This window comes from Rhinatrema bivittatum, chromosome 6 (assembly GCF_901001135.1).
Source record: "Rhinatrema bivittatum chromosome 6, aRhiBiv1.1, whole genome shotgun sequence".
NCBI lineage: Eukaryota > Metazoa > Chordata > Amphibia > Gymnophiona > Rhinatrematidae > Rhinatrema > Rhinatrema bivittatum.
Genome location: NC_042620.1, coordinates 43,982,396 through 43,997,551, shown reverse-complemented (window position 1 = coordinate 43,997,551; position 15,156 = coordinate 43,982,396). Strand labels below are relative to the sequence as shown.

Below are 15,156 nucleotides of genomic sequence, written 5' to 3'. Positions count from 1 at the left end.
TTGATTGTGCATCATTAAACCTTTCAGGTATCTGAAAGTCTGTATCATATCTCCCCTGCACTACCTCTCCTCCAGGGTATGCATATTTAGGTCCTTCAATCTCTCCTCCTAAGTCATTTGATGGATATCACCCCCCCCCCCCCCCCGCCCACCATTTTGGTCGCCCTTCTCTGGACCGCCTCCATCCTGTCTCTTTTGTGATACGGTTTCCAGAACTGAACACAGCACTCCAGGTGAGGCCTCACCAAGGACCTGTATAAGGGGATTATCACTTCTTTTTTCTTACTGGTTATATTCCTCTCTCTGCAGCCCAGCATTCTACTGGCTTTTGCTATCGCCTTGTCACATTGCTTCACTGTCTTCAGGTTGCTAGACACTATCACCCCATAGGTCCCTCTCTTGCTCCATGCACAACAGCCTTTCGCACCCCCATCACATACAGCTCTTTTGGATTACTACACTGCAGATTCATGACTCTGCACTTCTTGGCATTGAATCCCAGCTGCCATATCTTTGATCACTGTTCAAGTTTCCTTAAATCACGTCTCATTCTCTTTACTCCTTCCACTGTCCTCTCTGTTGCAGATCTTAGTATCATCCGCAAACAGACAAACTTTGCCTTCTATCCCTTCTGCAGTGTCGCTCACAAAAATATTGAACAGAACTGGTCCCAACACCGATCCCAGTGGCAGTCCACTTAACACCAGTAATGGTGTTAAGTGGAAGGGTAAGGTGCCCTCTTCCATAGCAAGAGGGCACCTTACCCTTCCTCTACCTTAAAAGTCTCACCCACTCAGAGCCTCGAAATCCCCTACTGCCACCAAGAACTCAGAAATGTTGTCTGTCCTCCAGTGTTTCATTGTTGTTTGGACAATGCTGGATATGCCAGAAGCTGGATGATAGTTCGAAGCTCCTGGTTGTGGGAAGGTGTTTTGGTGGGGGGGGGGGGAGGCGTTTTTGGTGGAGTGTTGAGGCAGGATTGATAGAATGGGGGGGGGGGGGGGGAAAGAAGGTAACCTGCTGCTACAGACCTGCAATGTTAGTATTTATTGACTTTTTGAGGGAAAGGAAGGCCTTTTATTTATTTTTTACTACTCGCTCAAGGCAAGAACATTACATGCAGCATTCATTATAATTAAAAAGAAAACATAGCTTAAAACAAAAGTAAATAAGCAATAAAAAACATCAGACAATACAAATTAAATATCAATAACCTATATATTACAAGCATTATCAATATCTAACCCTTACAAATTAACCAAATGCAGCCCTAAATAACCAGGATTTACAAAATTTATGACCAAATGAAATAATCATTCGTGGCCTGTAACTCCTTAGGCAAAGAATTCCAGAGGTGCAGTCCTGTATATGAAAAGGCCTTACATCTGGGCTCAATCAAATGGAGAGCTTTAGTAGATGGAATCACCAGTAGTAAATCTTAGGAAGAGCATAAAACTCTTCTCGGACACTGTCAGTAAATCCTGTCAGAAAGATATTTCAGATTTTTACTGTGCAGAGCCTTCAACCCAAAGGATACAATTTTGAAACGAGCTCTGAAAGAAATCGGTAACCAATGTAGAGAATGCAGAGTGGTCAAATTGCTGTAGAACCCACAGAATCCGAGCTGCTGTGTTCTGAATAATCTGTGGCTTCTGAAAAGAAGCAGCTGTAAAGTTAATGCTTAATGAATTAAAGTAATCTAGGTGGGTAGCTGTTAACGCATGGATCACTGTAGCAAGATGCTCCTTTGAAACATAAGAACATAAATTATGAACCAAACACAATTGAAAAAAACCCAGGAGTGGATCACAGTTTTAATACGAGCTTCAAAAGAAAGCCTAGTCTACAACCACTCCTAAAACCTGAACCTTCATTTCTGCTGGCAACACTATTCCTTCTACAAACCAACTCATGCTTAGGGCCTGAGGACTCACGGCAATTTGCTGCCTGAGGCGAGGGATGAGATGGTGCCCCCCCCCCCACCCCAAAAAAAAAGCATGGAACAGGTCAAATCATCAAGGGGGAAGTGAGTCTCTTTGTTGTCTGGCCTTTCTGGTGATTTCAAATGCCATGGAAGGGGGAGCGCAGGGGGGTCAGAGTTCCCGGAAGAGTGGCAGATAGAATGCGACTGATAATGTTTCTAGGATGCTGTCAACCCTGCCACATTCCCAGGAATCCTAAGACCCTGCCATCTTTTCCTCTGTATTTTCCCCTGGAGAAATGGGATATGGGTGAATGATGGGGCACTTTCCGGGCCAGTGCAAGGGCATTAGGCACTCTAGGTGAGCTTTGCAGCCTTGTGCCCCTGCCCCTCTGCCCTCATCAAACACAATTAAAAATTCTGCATGTATAATAATCAATAGTACATGAAAAAGGACATTGAGAGTACAATCTTCTAAGATAAACATATCAGAAAATATGACAGTCCTGCAAAAAACTCACTTGGAATGCACATGGTATTAGACCTTTAGGGGCAGATTTTTAAAGCCCTGCTTGCGTAAATCCAGCTGGATTTACGCGCGCAGGGGAATTGCGCGCCAGCGCACCTATGTTACATAGGCCGCCGGTGCGTGCAAAGCCCTGGGACACGTGTAAGTCCCAGGGCTTTGCTTGGGGGCGTGTCGGGAGTGTGCCGGGGGCATGTCGGGGGTGGTGCAGCATTCGGGGGCGTTCCGGGGCGTGGCCGAAGCCTCTGAACCAGCCCCCTGGCCGGGGAATGGCGCACTGGCAACCGGAAGGCGCGCGTAAGTTACGCCTGCCTTGGGCAGGCATAACTTTCTGAACAAAGGTATGGGGGGATTTATTTAGGGCTGCAACCATTTTTTTCTTCTGCCATTTGCAGGGTCTCGTCTATTTTGGCCACTGGTGGCCTTCATGGCCTTCTTTTCCTCCTCGGCTGCTGGTGGGATGGACTCCGCCAGTGGCGCGCGAGTCCCCCTCTCTTCTTCTGCTGCTGGTAGGTTGGGCTCCACCGGCAGTGCCGTTTTTGGCTACAGGGTAAGGCAGTTGCCTGGCATTTGGGGGGGGGGATTTTATGCCCTTCCAAAATGTTGATACCTGAGGTGCTCGCCTCACCCTGGAAATCAGTAAAACCCCTTTATGTTCTTTATTGAAAACATTTTAACTTTGCTTCTTATGTTTACAAGATTAATTTTGGAATAATACCAAATTTAAAATGTATATATGAGAGTTAGAGAAGTAAGTAATAGTGGATTTGAATAAGGGTAAACAAAGATGATGTACAGGCTGTAGATTAGATTATTTCTGCTAATGTAGGCCAAATAACCTTTTAAAAGGAGAATATCATCAAGACCAGTGGGAAATGAACACACTGGCCCGCTCAACATGTTTTTTGCATGGGACCCGTTAGGCAGTGTTTTAAAATGTATTAAAATTCAGTTTGAAGTGATATGTAATTAAAGTAAAAATAAATGGTTTAATGCAGTTAACTTTTCTCTTTTCCCCAAATTCAAAAAAATGTTTAAAGAGTCAAAATGTCTTACATAAGCAGTAATGGGACCTGCACAACTTCGGCAGTGCTCTAGCAAAGACTTATGCCTACTTAAGTAAGGATAAATATATTTGGGTATAAGTGTTCTTGGTGATGAATAAAAAGCATGCATGAATTTAGAGGCTCTGTGAGGCTGCTAGTCAAAAGGGTTGATCTAGTTTTAAATATCCGGTTCTGCTTCATCTACCTGTCTGTCTGTCCTGTGGGGCCCTCCCTGTTTCTTGTGGTCACACTTCAGCATGCTGCAGCCCAGCTCTGCCTTAGTGAGTGTTCTTCCATCCCTGCTTGAGTGCACCTCCTGCTAAATCCTACTGGCCACCCGAACCTAAGAGTTCAACTTGAGAGGGAGGTGGCAGGTCCAGGCTGAAGAGCCAACTCCTCTCCTGCTCTGGGGTGAAACCGGTACCCGTACTGTCACAAGAAGGGACTGAGGGCAAGAATAAAGAGGAATGTATTTTCTTCTCCATTACCATCCTCCCCCCCCCCCCCCCAACGCCCACCTATACTGTACACCACACCTCCCAACACGTCTCCTGAGTCCTACACTAACATCCCCATTCCTCCATCTGTAATCCCCGATGCATCCTGTTAACTGAGGCCTTTCAATACTACAGGAGTTAAAAAGTTAATACCTTAACAGGCAGATACTTTTAGGCCTTAGCAGGTGTGAGTTAAATAGCTCATATAGCAAAGCATACACTAAAACCTAATTTGCATATGACATTCTTTTATTTACACATATGCACCTAATAGTTTTAGCTTATGCACGCTAATGTTTTTTTCAGATTAATTTAATGTGCACCTTAAACCATTAGTGAACATAAGAACATGCCATACCAGATCAGACCGAGGGTCCATCAAGCCCAGTATCCTGTTTCCAACAGTGGCCAATCCAGGTTACAAGTACCTGCGAGTACCCAAACATTAAGCAAATCCCATGCTACTAATGCCAGTAATAGCAATGCCTATTCCCCAAGTCAACTTGATTAATAGCAATTAATGGACTTCTCCTCCAGGCACATATCCAAACCCAGCTACACTAACTGCCCTAACTACATCCTCTGGCAGCAATAGTGAATAGCATGCTAAATGACAGGTTAAGACCATTTAGCATGTGCTAAAATAGTGTTTAGTGCATTAACAGATTAATGTGCATGGGAAACTTAAATTTAAAAAAGGGCACCTAGCTTTAAAAGTATATACATACTTTTCAGCCTGCATATACCCAGCCTATTTTCAAACACATGGTACCCATGTACATTGACTTTGATAAAGGGTTGTCATGAGGCTACAATACATATTTGTTTGTTTATTTATTTATCTATTAAAAATGTAATAACCTCCTATCAACATTTCTAGGTGGTTTCCATAACACACTCATAATCATGTGAACACTTAACTGGTATTGGATGCTGTCATAAAGTATTCACATTCGGGCGGATTTTAAATGCCCTGACCGCGTAAATCCAGCCGGATTTACGCGAGCAGGGCCCTCGCGCACCGGCGCGCCTATTTTGCATAGGCCGCCGGCGTGTGCAGAGCCCCGGGATGCGTGTAAGTCCCGGGGCTTTTTAAAAGGGGCGTGTCGGGGGCGTCGCCAAATGACGCGGCGTTTCAGGGGCGTGACATGGCGTTTGGGGGGTGGGCCCGGGGGCGTGGAGCCGTCCCGGGGGCATTCCGGGGCGTGGCCGCGCCCTCCGGAACAGCCCCCGGGTCGGGTCTTGGCACGCCAGCAGGCCGCTGGCGTGCGCGGATTTACGTCTGCGTAAATCCATGGATAAAGGTAGGGGGGGTTAGATAGGGCCGGGGGGGTGGGTTAGGTAGGGGAAGGGGTGGGGAGGGTGAAAGAAAGTTCCCTCCGAGTTCGCTCCGATTTCGGAGCGGCCTCGGAGGGAACGGAGGCAGGCTGCGCGGCTCGGCGCACGCAGGCTGCCCAAAATCGGCAGCCTTGCGCGCGCCAATCCCGGATTTTATAAGATACGCGTGGCTACGCGCGTATCTTATAAAATCCAGCGTACTTTTGTTTGCGCCTGGTGCGCGAACAAAAGTACGCAATCGCGCTATTTTTAAAAATCTACCCCATTAGCAGCATATCTGCCAAATATACAGAATTTTGAAAATGAAATATAATCATAAGGAGGTAAATTTTAAGACCTGTGTGCAGGTGCACATGTGCGTGTGTTTGCCGGCTTGCACTCACAAACGCGGAAGTTTTATAACATTCGTGCACATGTTATAAAATTGGATATTCATGCGTATATGTACGCACAATTTTATACTGACGCGCGCATGTTCTCGCAAATGCAATTTCGTGCGCATAAGTGGGGGAATTTTAGTAGTTATGCGCACCGATGCAATGGACCTTTTTCCCAGTTTACTCCCAGTTTGGCCCAGTAAAGGTAATGACTTCCTAATCCACCTAGCTAACTTGCCTCCCTTACATAGAAACATAGAAACATAGAAATGACGGCAGAAGAAGACCAAACGGCCCATCCAGTCTGCCCAGCAAGCTTCACACATTTTTTCTCTCATACTTATCTGTTTCTCTTAACTCTTGGTTCTATTTCCCTTCCACCCCCCACCATTGAAATATCTAGCTTGATTAGTTAGGGGTAGTAACCGCCGCAATAAGCAAGCTACACCCATGCTTATTTGTTTTACCCAGACTATGTTATACAGTCCTTATTGGTTGTTTTTCTTCTCCCATGCTGTTGAAGCAGGGAGCTATGCTGGAAATGCGTGATGTATCAGTCTTCTCCCATGCTGTTGAAGCAGAGAGCTATGCTGGATATGCGTGATGTATCAGTCTTCTCCCATGCTGTTGAAGCAGAGAGCCATGCTGGATATGCATCAAAAGTGAAGTATCAGACACATTTGGTTTGGGGTAGTAACCTCCGTAACAAGCCAGCTACTCCCCGCTTTGTGAGTGCGAACCCTTTTTTCTTCTCCCCTGCCGTTGAAGCAGAGAACTATGCTGTATATGCATTGAAGGTGAAGCATCAGGCTTATTTGGTTTGGGGTAGTAACCGCCGTAACAAGCCAGCTACTTATTTGGTTTGGGGTAGTACCCTATTAGCCCCGACCCTTAAAAGCCCAGTGACTAGCCTAGTTTTTATTGTTTCAAGACGTACACCCGTCCATAACAGAAGTAAAGTTACGCGGATAGGGACCGCAGTGCGTGCTAGTGTGCATAAACACTTACGCTCTGGTTTCATTCAAAGTTCCTGAAATGCCCAGAACAATGCCCTTTCTCCGCCCCTTTTATGGAAAAACATTTTATTCGGTATGCGCATACCTGGGTGCCTCTTAAAATCCATGCAGCGCACGATGGGCTGATATACCCGTGTATCTCCCGGCTTTGGCGCGCGTATGGCTTTTAAAATTTGCCCTATAGTATCCAACTACACCCCGAACATCCTCCTTGGAATGCCTCTTTTCTATGTAACTAAACATATATGCATTATAGCACGTATGTACTTTTCGGCAACTGAAAATCCACTGATGTAGATTCAGCAGATCTAGCCATGAAAGTTGCTTGTATTTTGCACAGAGATCCTGGCTAAACCCTTTGAAAATGTACACCATAAACATTGAAACGTGGTTTTAGAGCTATTCTTCTGTCCCTCTGACAAATACCTCTGTGATAAATAAGCAGCATTTTCGTCTCCCCCTCCACAGATGAAAACTCACATAGAATTCTCTTTTTTCTTTTCCTTGGTATTACAATATACTACACTCCCTGATCCTTTATGTAGTTTTCACCTCTCACACACACTGTTCACCGTTGTGCAGAGTCACAGTATCCTTTTCCACCAAGGGGTAGATTCATCTAAAGTGCTGATCATTCATTAGCAGAATTGATTTTATCTGACTTTGGCATCAAAACTGATTATTGATCTGGGTCCAAATCATTATATAAGCAACTTTTTTTTTTTTGTATAAACAGACTGTGAAACAGAGGGTTTTTGTTCCAAAAAAGAAGGGTAGGTTTCTTTTGTCTTGCTTTTCGAAGAGACCCACATCATTACTGAACACTAATTTAAAATCAATATCCAGGATGATAGCTCTTTCAGACTTGAGCATTGATTACCCTCCATGAATCACCCAGGATTAAAATGGATTTAGAACGGGTAGTGGCGTATCAGACGATCAGAAGCAACTATGCAATGTCTGCAGAATACATAAACTTAAAATATCACAATGAATAGTTCTGCCATTTATTTTATTTTTAATTCTTCAGTTCACCTTTTTCAAACTAGTTCATTATAGCTGCATTATCTAGAGACATTTTTTAAACAATAATAAACTCTATTATTAACTCTTCTTATTAAATTCTTGGCCTCTCCAACCTAATTTTCAAACACTAAACCTCCAACACCTGAAGACTCCCAGAATTATTATCATTTCTGCCATCTGCATTATATACAAATGTCTGTTAAGGCACGTGACACCTTTTCCATTCTGTTCAGCACATCCCTTTCTTATCACACCACTATGATATCGGAGGGACTTTTCTGTTCGTCCAATTTGCAGCTATGAATTACTTCACAACTGGTGTCAAGCCACTAAACAATCATTCATCAAAACGGCCAGGGAAATCCATAGCCATTATAGCTAATGTGTGCAGTTCGGGGTTCAGCACGAATGTGATGCCTAAGATACTGCTCATTGGATTATTTATCCTCACTCCAGAAAGATAATCTTGTGGGACACATTCAAAAACTGTTGGCGTTTGTTCCCCCTTACATCACACCCTCTCTAGCATTTCCTTTTTAATGTCCTATCCATTTACATTGTTAAAGTGGCTAATGCTCACCACTCGAACCCCCTCCATGAACAAGATGCTGTGCATGTATGTATTTTTCTCACAGACTTCAGCCATGCCTTCTTCATAATATCCACCTTGAACTCCAATACCCATCTATTCTTTATGTGTAATGGTGAGAAATAGTCAGAGGACTATAGTATTAAATGAGCTGTGGAAATAAGATGTTTTGTCTGTGATCGTTTCTGAAGACTCTGAATAGTTTTTGTCAATTTCCTCACATCCGCAGTTTCTTTTATTGTACCATTACTGTTTATATAATGCAGTGCCTTGGCTGCAAGTACTTCAGAAATTCTCTCTTTTTCTTAATAAAGTCTGTCTTGAGTTGTGCAGAACTGTTGAGAGAAGTTAATGGGTTTCGTTGAGGCAGGTATTAGAATTCAATTTATCAGTAGTGGATCCAAAATTAGAAATCACATTAAACTACTGAACCAAAAGCCCACCTATTTACAAATAAGAATCGTATCTAAGACATTTTGTTTGTTTTATAGTTGTCTTTATCACCTCTCTTATTTGTGCAATCATCAGAACCATTTATATATGATAATAGGTTGAATAATAATATACAGGGATATGAATAGAGTTTATGGAACTTCAAATATCAGTCTGTGTAGAGGACAGCCTTATACATATGCATGGCCTGTGGATGCCTGCATCCTAGAAACTAGGCTTCTTTAGTTTTGCCTTGCACTTCTTGTTCGAATATTAAATAATAGCAACATTTTGGGATTGCACCTTAATGATTTAGACCATAAAATCTTATGAATACTAATGGCCCCAGGAAGTTTTGAAATATTTATGTCTCCTGTAATGAAAGCTCTGATATTTTGAATGAAGTGTGGTATATCAAGTTAATAAATCAAATCAAATCAGATACATAAAATAATAACTCATTGCACATTCATACTGCATAATTAGCATATTCGCTCAACAGTTAAATAGGAAAGTTTAAGGTCCCATGTGTTAAAGTTTAGTGTACACTATGGGCCTGATTTTCAAAAGCATTTATATGCTTAACTGGGTTTTTCACATGAAATGCATTTTACCTGTGTAAGTGAGCTTTTGAAAATTGCTACAATACTTGCCATTGAATTGTCCATAGAATTTGCTAACATTGAATGCACTTATGCGGGTAAATGGCTTTTGAAAATTGCTGTGATAGTATGTTACATTTACATGCATAACTCCTTTGAAAATTAACCTGTAAGGTTGTTTAATGCAAATGCTAAATTGTATGCTATGCACGAAGGACAGAATTTTCAAAAAACCTGAACACCACCCATAAGAGTAGAGTTTAAAACCCACACGTGGGCATCCATGTGTGTGTGTGTGGTTCCCAGCGTGCGCATATGGACGCACCAATTTTATAACATGCGCGTGGCGACGGACTAGGCCTTTTCCCAGTTCTCTCCCAGTCCCCTCCAATAAAGAAGCGGACTGGAAGCAAAGTTCCTAAACCCTCTAGTTAATCTGCCTCCCTTTTCCTCTCTCCGCCCTGACCCCATAAAACCCCACTAACTAACCTAATTTCTTTTGTTTTCAGACTTACCTTATCTCCAGAGCAGTAGCAGGTTACGCGCGCCGGCCGACTGCCAACGTGCGCTCTCCCGGCCCACCCATGCCCGGCCCGCCCCTTTTTACAAATCCGTTTCTTTCACGTGTACTGGGATATACACCTGTGGCCGCAGGTGTTCGAAAATCCCCGTGGTGTGTGCATGGCCCAGCCACTCACGTATCTTCCAGTTTTTAGTGCGTGCCATGTTTTAAAAATCGGGCCTTTAACCGGCCAGATTTGGAACAGTTAAGTTTATGATGAATTTCTGCTGAACATAGCTGGCTAGATTGTAAGATTTAAATCAGCTTAAATCTAGCTCACTAAAAGTCAGCAAGACATAGTCTGCTAGTTGGCTAAGTCCTCTCAAGAAATGCCCCCCCCCCTCCCTTCTCTGATCTCCCTTCCACTCTCACTCCCCAAGTCCCGAGATTGACAAATATCCCTGCTGCCCAATGTTTCTTCCCATTTCCACTTCCTGAGTTCCAGTGCTGAAAAAAGTCCTCCTTCCCCTGACTGCTTTCACTGTCACTGAGTCCTGAACCCTCTTCCCTTGGGTCCATCTGCTATCCACCCCCTGCTTCAGTGCTGAGATCCTGCACATTTACTAAAGCTGCATAGCGATTCTTTTCCAATAGCAATGACTTAAGAGAATACATATTTTCTAGGAGATGAATCCATATTGTCTCGTGAACTCAAAATTCCACCACACTCTCTCGGAAGTCCTTGTGCTTACTCCAAGCACAGCATTGATAATAGGGTTCCTATCACTTTGAGGGCATCCTTGAATCCAGTTGCTCGATTTTCCTCTCCTTTTTTCTCATAGTAGTGGATGGGTACTTGCTCCCCACTCTCTTTAGTTGCAGTATTAGATCAGCTCCCTTGCAGCAAATGGAATAATTGAAACATAGTCCTCCTCCACAAGGAAACGTAGTGCAGCAAAAAGCTACAGATTGCTAGCATACATTCTGTAGAACCAATGGGCAAGACAAACACTCTGCCCTGATGTTTTTCCTCTTGGAAAGAAATCCAGGGAGGGCTGAGTTATCTTCCCAGGAAACGTATCTCTGTGCAATGCCTGTGGCACGCACATTTCAGCCTGTCAAAATAGACAGGCTGAAATGTGCGTGCCACAGGCATTGCACAGAGATACGTTTCCTGGTACCCACTTCTCTTGTCATCCCACACCTTCCTGATCCACCCCGGTGCCCTTCTCTTGTCATCCCACACCTTCCTGATCCACCCCAGTGCCCCCCCCCCCCCAATAAAGTGGCAGTGGCACTAATGAACTGCACCTCCCAAGCTCCAGCGACAGCTTGGAGATTGATGACACCAATACCAGCTCCTCCTTCCCCTCTCTGGCAGCAGGAGCATGGACTCCCGACTGCCCCTCCCATTCTCCACCCCACTTCTCCTCTGTCTAACATGAAGCATGCATGGCGGCTTCAGTAGGGGGACCCTGGCACCCAAGTACAGAGTGTACAGATGAAGAGACAAAGAGATGCACTGACCCCAGAAGGGACTGTTGCTAGAATACTCGCTAAAAATGTCAATATTGCATTTTGTTGCTTCTGTGATTTCTGTATTTCCTCTTAGGTACTCTGTGAGTGTTTTCCGCTCACTGTAAAAATGTTAACAAATAAGTAAGTAAAAAAATAAAATGAAACCCACTTAAGAAAAAAAAAAAAAGAAACAAAAAGAACTTAAAATGCCCTTTTCCACTCAGGCAAGAGGACTTGCCTGTGTTCCACAGTTAATACGCTGTGGGGCTGCTCCTGTATACAAAACTCCTCTCTTTCTAAATTCAAACTCCTACTGCCCACTGTTCTATCTCTCAAACTCTGTAGGGGTTGCTATACCAAACTCAGATCTAAAGCATTGTAGCATCTCCCAAAAAGGAATGCATAAGCAAATGATTTGATCCACTACCTACACTGACTAACACTTACATGTCCTTTCTATAGGAGACATATGTTTCTGGGAAGGATCCTATGGGTCCTTTATATTTTTTTACCCTGATCTTTTCCGGTTTTTTTGAAACGTGATCTCAGTTCAATTAAAGGAGTTTCTTTTGTTTCACTCTGTAGTTGCTGTACTCTAATTGGGGTTGTTTATTAGTTTTGTCCAAATATGATGCATTCATATTATTGGTTTATTGAGACATCTTGGATTTAATATCTCTTTAACTCTACCCCATATGCCTTTTATTTTTTTAATTCTGTTTATTTTCACTTATTTATTCTTCATTATCCACTTCTCCTTGAAAAGCAAAACTGGATACAGTCAGTAAAACATAAATCATCAAATGTAACACAAAATAAAACAGCAATATTATTAATAAGGCAAAAAAATCCATTAAAATAACACAGTCATAAATAACATAATAATTGTTAATCAATTCACTACTAAATCATTCCATACAACCAGCCTATAGGATTAACCAAATACTAGTTAACAGGGGTAGCTCAAGATAATCTGCTGCCTAATATGAGAGATGAGATGGCACCTCTCGCCCAGCAACCAAAAGGAATACAGTTATGAAGGGATTTATTTATTAAGCCTCATCAGTCATCTCCTGTCTCCCCTATCTTTGCCAGTCTTCCTATTTCCCATCCTCCACCATCACTCGTCTCCCTCTCTCAGTACCCCTTGCCCTCCCAGGCAGGAGGTAAACAATCAAACGCAGGTCCTACTACTTTATTGCTGCTAAGCTCCTCTTGCTGGGCCTACCTCCACTGTCTGCTGCTATAATAATGACGCGGCATGGCACCACTAGCCCTACACTTCCCAAATTGAGTTTTAGCACAAGGCAGTCATGTGGTGGGTCTGCCCTGCAGTGCCTTTAGATAGTGCCTATGTTTCCGGGTCCTGGAGTCAGACTAATGAATGTTCTCAATTCTGGCCCATGGGCCAGAACTCAGGAGTACAAGCAGCCTGATCATGGTCCACTGCCTTGGGCCATCCATTTTATTGCCTCATCCTATATAATATTAGAGCCGCCCCTGGTTAAAACCACAGCTTCCTTCTTTTCTGAAAAGATAGTGTTTTCAAGATGCGCCTCCAGAGCTATTGAACTGCAAATGAGTGAGGTGAGACAGCCAAAGGCACTGTGCTTTGTTGTAGTTAGTCTGACAACCAAAGCATTTCCAGCAGAGCTTGCTGTGAGGACCTGTTGAGATAGAAGAACCTTCACATCTTTGAGAGTTGCAGAGCTGAAGAATCTAAAGATAATCAGTAAAAAAAAAAACTCAATCCTATATTCAGATAGTGGCCAGTGCAGCTCCTCCAAAATAGGGGAAGTGATTTTTAAGGGCAGTTCTGAGGGTGAAACTGCGCCTTACTCTCTGGGAATGGCCTGTTATAAAATTGCAGGTAAGCTTCTGCACGTATAGAAACATAGAAATGACGGCAGAAGAAGACCAAACGGCCCATCCAGTTTGCCCAGCAAGTTTCGCACTTTTTTTTTTTCATACTTATTAAGAAGGAGGATGAAATTGGCCAGTATGGGGGTTGAAGCCATGACCTTGGCGTTATTAGAACCATACTCTAACCAGCTGAGCTAACTGACCAGTTTTTTTTTTGTTTTTTTTTTAGCTTGTATGGACAATAGTTTACCCCCAGAGAGCAGAAACATTGCCAGGGCAGTGGTGGGGAAGGCTTTGCGCTTACGTGTAGACATTTTCAAAAGTCTGCGACAAAAGCTTTGTGGAAACATTCTGCACATGTATTAGAAAGTGTAAATGTAGGCGGGTAGTTTTGCTGGGAAAATATTCCAAGGGAAAGTATGTGTATGCTTCCTTTTGAAAACTGGTATAATTTATCTGCATATCTCGTTTAAAATGTCTGCGAGCAGTTACAAAATTCCCTTTCCATTCTGATCACTTCTTCTTGCACCCACCAACAATCTGGATGCACTTGCCTCAGGGGACCTGATGTAGGGAATTACAATGGTCAGAACAATATAATGCGAATAAGAGCGGCTAAGTCCTTTTTCTCCAAGGAAGGAAGGAAGGGGGTTGACGAATTTTCCATAAATACCTAAACTCATTCCTAATCACAGATGCACCTTAGCTTCCACTGAGCGCCTAATAGAACCCCTAAACCATATACTATGTCCTCAGACTTAAGTTCACTTCCCATTACAAAAGGTGAAATAGTAAGTGTTCTCTGATGTCTGGCAGAGTTAAATTTAAGCTCACAGCTTCTCTTCTCGGATCTCCCTCTCTTACTGAGGGCTGCATAGTGTATTGGCAAATTTATTCATTTCTAGACTAGTAGTTTCAAAGAGACTTTCTGTTAATTTTGGAAATATTTTCATTTTTTCCTGTGCTTGTTTTCTTATCAGTTGTGCGATCTTTTAAAATAAAAATTCATAAATATATATATATATTTTTTTTTTTTTACAAATTTAGCTTCATGGAAAATATTCTGTTGTCTATTAAAATCAAGGGCACAATTTTGACAAAATACTGGCTGTTTTATTGAAAAGCATGATAGATCTGTGCAGATACTAAATTATAAATTGAAAATATGGAAATAAATGTCAAATTTCAGATTTGAAAGTGGATGTTGTAAGTAAACAAATGATTAAACAGGCAATTCATCCGAAAGTTAGCATTCAAAAGGATTTGTCTGGCTAAGCTCGGGAGTTAGCCAGACAAATCTGGGGTTTATATAGTCCCTTCATTAACTGCCTTTGCTTTAGCTGGATAAAAACAGAGGTGGTGCAGGGTGTTCCAGGATAGGGCTTAAACGTAGCCGGATACCACTGAATTGAAGTGATGAGCTTAGCTGGCTATGTCTAGTCATGGTGGAAAGCAGTCCTAAGTTATCCAGGTAGATTTTTACCCAGATAACTCAGAACTTAACAGGCAATATTAAATATATAGCCTAAGATACAGACACACACATTAAAAAAAAACAAAAAAAAAACCAACCTTGGCTAGCAGGCCCTTGCCTCATTGAATGAAACATCTGTGGGATCATAGAAGCAGATCTAGATTCCCCCTCTTCCAACCCAAATCAATTCAATACTGCTTGCCAGGCAGGCCAGTGTTCCCCTAACTCCCCATGAACAATTCACACTGGAAGAACAGCTCCAGAGCTCATCTCATGCCCATCCCGCCTTCTCAGCACACTGTCACACCTATTGCTTCCCTTCTACAACACTCAGAGACCCCCCCCCCCGCCCCAGCCCCCTTGATGCCATGCTGACAGGGACCAGGAATGAGATGGAGCCCCACCCTAACGCCCTCTCGCTTCCCCTGC

General features: G+C 43.0%; 1 protein-coding gene and 1 non-coding gene across 2 annotated transcripts in view; one reads left to right on the top strand and one right to left on the bottom strand.

The window, feature by feature from the left end:
* Nucleotides 1-15,156, top strand: part of DPP10 (dipeptidyl peptidase like 10) — a 1,181,383-nt gene that overhangs the window by 657,486 nt on the left and 508,741 nt on the right. The gene's annotated exons all lie outside the window — the stretch shown is intronic.
* TRNAI-AAU lies at nucleotides 13,384-13,457 on the bottom strand. Its single transcript has one exon. It is a non-coding gene; the product is annotated as a tRNA-Ile (tRNA).